The sequence below is a fragment of the Balaenoptera borealis genome (genome assembly GCF_965194805.1).
Source record: "Balaenoptera borealis genome assembly, chromosome: 17".
Classification (NCBI taxonomy): Eukaryota; Metazoa; Chordata; class Mammalia; order Artiodactyla; family Balaenopteridae; genus Balaenoptera; species Balaenoptera borealis.
Window position 1 is genome coordinate 42,469,483 of NC_138876.1, and position 7,381 is coordinate 42,476,863.

Consider the following 7,381-nt stretch of genomic DNA (forward strand, 5'->3'; position numbering starts at 1 on the left):
TTATAGTCTCTTGCCCATTTTTCTTTTGGACAGTAAGAGCTCTCAGAGTATTTTATATATTCTTGCCTGTTGTTGGGTTTATGGATATAAAACAAACATTTTCTTCCCATCTATGGTTTGCCTTTTCACTTTCTTAATGTTATCTTTTGATGAAAAATGTTCCTAGTTTTAGTGTAGTCCAATTCAAAGACTTTCCCTTTATGGTAATTTTTCTTTCTTTGTGGCATGTGTGTTGCTTAAAAAATATTTCCTTAATTCAATGTAATGAAGATATTCTCTTATATCCTCAAGTGTTACTGTTTGCCTTTATCTTCTGGGAATTGATATTTTGCTTGGCAGGAGGTAGGAGTCAAGTTTCCTTTTTCCCACGAGGATATCCAACTGACTCAGCACCATTTACTTAAAAGGCTATCCTTTTACCTCTGATTGCATTGTTATGTTGTCATAAATCAAGTGACTGTATATTTATGGATCTATTTCTGGACTTTCTTTTTTATTCCATTGGTCTATTTGTCAAATTGTCACCAATATCATATTTCTTAATTATAGTAGCTTTATAATAAATCTTGCTATCTAGTGGAGCAACTTCTTTCATCTTGTTTATCTTGAAGAGAGCTTGCATATTCTTAGCTACTTGCATTTCCATATAATTTTAGAAATGGATTGTCAGTTTCCTCAGAAAAAAATGTTGGGGTTTTAAATATGATTTCTTTGACTCTATAGAAAATCTAATGGAGAACCAATATATTTGTAATACTGAGTCTTGTATTACTGGAATCCTATGCTCATGAATGAGATTGGTCCATAATTCTCCATTCTTATAATGGTTTTATCAGGTTTTGGCATCAAGATCATGCTAGTCTCATAAAAATGAACTATTTTTATATTCTCTAAGGGGCTTGTATAGATTTGTAGTTATTTCTTCACCAATAAAACTTGGATCTGGAGTTTTCTTGGTAGGAAGATTTTTATTTACTGATTTAACAAATTTAATAATTATAGGACTATTCTTACTTTCCTATTTCTTCGATTTTTTTTAGGATTTGTGCATTTCACTATATATATTTAAATAATTTATTTTTTAGAGCATTTTTAGTTTCATAACAAAATGTAGAGGAAGGTATAGATATTTTTCATATACCCCCTGCCTCCACACATGCATAGTCTTTTCCATTATCACTCACCAGAATGGTACATTTATTACCAAGGATAAACCTACATTGATGCATCATAATCATCCAAGTTTATAGTTTAACCTTAGGGTTCACTTTTTGTATACTCTGTATGGGTTTGGACAAATGTATAATGATATATATTCATTGTTATAGTATCATAGAGAGTATTTCCACTGCCCTAAAAATACGCTGTACTCTTCCTATCATTCCTTCCCCAACCCTCACCCCCTGGCAACCACTGATCTTTTTATAGTCTCTACAGTTTTACCTTTTCCAGAATGTCATATAGTTGGAATCATACGGTATGTAGTCTTTTCAGATTTGCCTCTTTCATTTAGTAATATGAATTTAAGTTTTCCTCATTTCTTTGCATGGCTTAACAGCTCATTTCTTTTCAGCACTGAATAATATTCCACTGTCTGGATGCACCACAGTTTATCCATTCACCTACCAAAGGACATCTTGGTTGCTTCCAAGTTTTGACAATTATGAATAAAGCTGCTATAAACATCCATGTGTAGGTTTTTTTGGGAGGACATAAGTTTTCCACTCCATTGGGTAAATACCAAGGAGCATGCCTGCTGGATTGTGTGGTAAGAGTATGTTTACTTTTGTAAGAAACTGCTAAACTGTCTTCCAAAGTGGCTGTATGACTTTGTGTTCCTACAAGCAACAAATGTGTGTTCCTCTTGCTCCAAATCCTTGCCAGCGTTTGGTGTTGTCAGTGTTTCAGATTTGGGCCATTCAAAAGATTTGTAGTAGTATCTCATTTTTGTCTTAATTTGCATTTCCCTGATGGCATATGATATGGAACATCTTTTCATATATTTATTTGCCATCTACATGTCTTCTTTGGTGAGGTGTTTGTTAAGGTCTTTGGCCCACTTTTTAACCTGGTTGTTTTCTTATTGTTGAGTTTTAAGAGTTCTTTGTATATTTTCATTAACAAAATATTTTGTCAACCATCCTTTGCCAGTTCTATTTTTTGCAAATATTTTCTCCCAATCTTTGGCTTGTCTTCCAATTCTTTTGAATTGTCTTTTGCAGAGAAGAAGTTTTTAATTTTAATAAAGCCCAGCATGTCAACTATTTCTTTCATGGATCATGCATTTGGTGTTACATCAAAAAAGGCATCACCCTAGTCAAAGTCATCTAGGTTTTCTCTTATGCTATTTTCGAGGAGTTTCATAGTTTGCATTTTACATTTTGACCTATGATACATTTAGAGTTAAGTTTTGGAAAGAGAGGTCTGTGTCTAGATTCTTTTTTTCTTTGTTTGTTTTTTTGCATGTGAATCTCTGGTTGTTCCAGCACTGTTTATTTCTTGAACAGATTATCTTTACTCCATTGTATTATCTTTTCTCCTTAGTAAAAGATCAGTTGACTATATTTATGGGGGTCTATTTCTGGGCTCTCTATTCTGTTCCATTGATCTATTTGTGTATTACTTTTGTCAGTACCTCACTGTCTTCATTACTATAGCTTTATAATGTCTTGAGGTTGGGTAGCATCAGTCTTCCAACTTTGTTCTTCAATATCATGTTGGTTATTCTGGGTCTTTTGCCCCTTCCCATAAACTTTAGAATCAGTTTGTCAATAACCATAAAATAACTTGCTGGAATTTTGAATGAGATTGCCTTGAATCTGTAGATTAAGTTGTGAAGAACTAATGTTTTGATGCCATTGAGTCCTCCTATCAATGAACATGAAATATCTCTCCATTTACTTTGGTTCTTTGATTTTGTTCATTAGAGTTTTGTAGTTTTCCTTGTATAAAGCTTGAACATATTTTGTTAGATTTATACCTAAGTATTTCATTTTTGAGGGTGCTGATGTAAAGGATATTGTGTTTTTAATTTTAAATTCCACTTGTTCATTGTTGGTTTATAGGAAAGCAATTGACTTTTGTATATTAATGTTGTATCCTGCAACCTTGCTGTAATTGCTTATTAGTTGCAGAAGTTTTTTTTTTTTTTGATTCTTTGAGATTTTCTACATAGACAATCATGTAATTTTTAAAAATATCTTCTGATGTTCTCCATTTCTAGCTTAAATTGATTATTTGTGGCTTTTCTCTTTTTTTCTTGATCTGTGTCTTGGAGAGGTTTCTCAAATGTATTGCTTCTTATAATGAAACAACTTTTGGTCTTGTCAATCCTGTCTATTTTATGTATGTTTTCTATTATAGCAGTTTCTATTCTTATCTTTCAGTTTCTTTTCTTTTATTTAGGTTTGTTTCACTGTTCTATTGCTAACTTCATGAGACAGATGTTAAGCTTTTTGATTTCATCTTTTCTTCTTTTGTAATGAATACCCTGCATTTCCTTCTGAGAATGGGTCTAGCTGCATTCCACAATATTTTGATTATCATAAGTTAGTCAAATAATAAGTATACTTATTAATTCATATATATATATATGGAGATTTTCTAGGGTTTTTTGTTAGCGATTTTAAGTTTAATAGAATTGTAGTTATAGAACATATTTTGATCATTAAAATCCTTTAAAATGTGTTGAGTTTCCTTGATGACTTAGCATATGGTCAATTTTTAACAATGCATAGTGTGTGTGTGAAAAGAATGGGTATTCTGCAGTTGTTGGGTACTGTTTTCTACAAGTCAATTAGTTTAAGTCTATTAATTAAAGTCTATTAAGTCTATTAATCATGCTGTTCAGATCTTCAAATGTTTACTGATCTTTTCTCTACTTCTATCATTTACTGAGAAAATTGTGATTGTGTTTTCCACTATGATTATTGGCTTTTCTACTTCTCCTTGTAGTTTTATATTTTATTTCTATATTTTGAGATTGTGATATTAGGTAAACACAAATTAAGAAAGGATTAAAATGGTTGACCCTTTCTTTTCTTTTTTTTTTTAAAGATTTATTGATTGATTGATTGCTATGTTGGGTCTTCGTTTCTGTGCTAGGGCTTTCTCTAGTTGCGGCAAGCGGGGGCCACTCTTCATCACGGTGCGTGGGCCTCTCACTGTCGCGGCCTCTCTTGTTGCAGAGCACAGGCTCCAGACGCGCAGGCTCAGTAGTTGTGGCTCACGGGCCTAGTTGCTCGGCGGCATGTGGGATCTTCCCAGACCAGGGCTTGAACCCGTCCCCTGCATTAGCAGGCAGATTCTCAACCACTGCGCCACCAGGGAAGCCCAACCCTTTCTTATGTTTACCTCTTTGTCTCTAGTTATGTGTTTATCTATTTTGATACTAGTATAGTTTAATTAGCTTTTTTTGTATTAAACAATCATTAAGATTGCAAGTTGTGGGCGGCAGTAGTGTCAGTGGTGACCACGGCTGTGGCAGCACTCCAACTCACTCCTAGCTCCAGTCTCCACCATAGAGCTGGGGAGAGAGCCTCCGCCAGCAACCCAGGGCAGCACAGGCACCCAGACCCGAACTCCAAGATGGGAGGCAAGTTGAGCAAGAAGAAGGGGTACAATGTGAATGATGAGAGGACCAAGGACAAAGACAAGAAGGCCAAAGGAGCTGGGACAGAAGAGGAGGAAACCCTGAAGGACAATGAGACCCAGGGTGCTGCAGAGACCCCAGAGGTGAAGGAGGACAAGGAGGAGAAGCTGGAGAAGGAGGCCTAGGATTCTGCCAACAAACCTGAAGACAAGGAAGGTGAGAAAGACAAAGAGGCAGCCAAGGAAGACACTCTGAAGGCAGAGCCAGAGCAGATGGAGGGAGCTGAGCAGAAGCCGGAGCCCCCAAAGGATGTTGAGCAGGAGCCGGCGGCTGCCTCCGGCCAGCTGCAGGTGGCAACGCCCCCAAAGCTTCGGAGACCTGGGCTGCTGAGTCCTTGGCCCCCACCAAGGATGACAAGAGCAAGAAGGGAGAGGAACTCACAAAGCCTCAGGCTCCTGCAGCTCCTGCCGCGCAGGAGACGAAAAGTGACAGGGCCCCATCTTCAGACTCAAAACCTGGCAACACTGAGGCTGCCCCATCCTCCATGGAGACACTGGCAGCCACGGAAGCACCCAGTTCCATGCCCAAGGCCAAGCCCCTGCAGCACCCACAGACGAGGTCAAACCTGCCGAGACCCCGGCAGCTAATTCCGATCAAACCTTAGCAGTGAAAGAGTAAGAAGGACAACCAATGGAATGAAGAATACCGCTTAACAACAACCTGTCTCTCTGTCTCTGTCTTTCTGTCTCTCTGTCTCTCTCCTATACTAACTTGTTTCAAATTGGAGGTAATGGTATGTATTGCCCAAGAACAAGCCTGTGGTCCCATCAAGGGAGGTAGGGTGTTGGGAGAATCCAAATAGTATTTTTGTGGGTGAATACCTAATATACTTTCAGTCAACTCTACCAATCAGTCCTGGATTTTAAAGATCAATGTCTGAAAGTACAGTACATCTTTTGTACCTGAACTGCTGTTACATGCACTCCACCACTAAGATTCGCACATCTTGTCTTCTGCAAGGGGAATTGGGAGTGATGCGTTTGATTCTGCCCGCAGGGCCTGTGCTGAGGCAATCGGATGTTTATGAAGGCAGCATTTTCTGTTTTCTTTTTCATTTACAGCCTTTCTTATTTTGAAATTTTGTTAATGTTGTGGATGAATGCCAACTTTCAGACAGCCTGCTTAGCCTGTTCACATGTGTCTTGATGCCAATACTCCATTCTTCCTTCCCAGGTCTTTTTGGGAGTAACAAACATTCTTTCATCCTACTTAGCCTCCCTAGATTTCTCATGACCAGTTAATGTATGTCCATGGTTGGGTGTACCTGTAGTTCTGTTTACTGGTCAGTGGAAATGAAAAAAAAAAGTCTGCATTCATTGCAGTTCCAGTTTTCTCTTCCATCCTGTGTCAGAAACTCCAACACACCACTGATTAGAAAATGGAAAAAAAAAAAACAAAAAACAAAAAAATGTACAACAGATACACTGAAATTATATGTAATTGTATAAATGGTGCAACAGTAATAAAGATAAACAATTAAAATAAAAAAGATTGCAAGTTGTATCTTTTCCACCCTTTAATTTTCAACTTTTTGTTCCTTATTTTGAGATGTATTATTTATAATCAGCAAATAGTAAATTTTACAAGTTCAATATGACCACTTTTGTCTTTTAATAGGAGCATATAATTACTGATATTTTGGGTTTAAATCTCCTATTTTATATTCATCTCCAATTAACCTAACATTCTTTATGCTGTTTTCCTTCTTTCTTGCCTTGTTTTTTTCGTAGATTTTTCTTAATATCCTATCTTTGCCCTCCTCCCCCCAATCAACATCAGCTTGGTAGCCATACAATTACTATTCTTTCGTGGTTATCCTGAAGAATACAAGGTGTATCTTTAAATTATCAAAAACTAATATTGCTTGATTCTGTTAGCCATTTTCTTGACATTATAATGATCTTGAAATACTTTAACTCCATTTACTACCCTCTCAACTTTTGTGCTATTTTTTTGCCTTGTATCTCAATTCTATAAGCACTGCTTCTCTGACTTTCTGTGTTTCATGTTTACTATTTTCTTCTTACTTTACTTTCAAAAACAGAAAAAATCCTATCTTTACAGAACTTATATTGCTATTGGGGGGACAGTCAAAATAAAAATAAATAACAAAACATATAGGATATCAGATGATGATAAATATTTCAGAGAAAAACAAAGCAGGGAAGGATGATATGAAATGTTGGGAAGCATGGTTGAAATTTTAAATGAGGGTGATCAGTGAAGACCTTGAGGTTTGAGCAAAGATCTACAGGAGTTAAGAAATCTAGGAAGAAATCTACAGAAGAGTATTTGTAGACACAGTATTTTCTATTTGTAAATAGAAAGGCTCTGAGGTAGAATTGTACCTGACATCTTCCAATATCAGCTAGGAGGCCGGGATGGCAGGAGTTAAATGAGTGTGAGAGTAGAAGTGATGATATCAGAAGGGTAGTGAGGTTTTTATGAAGAGGTAACAAGGTGGGAGTCAAGTGATTTAACTAGGGCTTTGGTAGAAGGATTTTTGGCTTTTATTATGATATAAAACCCAATTTAAGAGAAACAATGGTAGTTGAATGCAAAATACAACTTTTTTTAGCTTACATTTTTAGAGGGCTTATTATACACCAGGCACTGTTTTAAGTTCCTTATGTGCAGGATTTTATTTCATAGTGTATAAGAAGAATGTAGATTTCACACAGGTTAATTAACTTACCCAAGCTCACAGCTTGTATGCAACAAAGCTAGGAG

General features: G+C 36.5%; 1 pseudogene across 1 annotated transcript; it reads left to right on the plus strand.

Annotated features, from left to right (window-relative positions):
* The first annotated feature begins 3,823 nt into the window (after nt 1-3,823).
* LOC309614691 (brain acid soluble protein 1 homolog) lies at nt 3,824-6,140 on the plus strand (annotated as a pseudogene). The gene has a single exon. The product of its transcript is annotated as a brain acid soluble protein 1 homolog (transcript).
* The last annotated feature ends 1,241 nt before the right edge of the window (nt 6,141-7,381 follow it).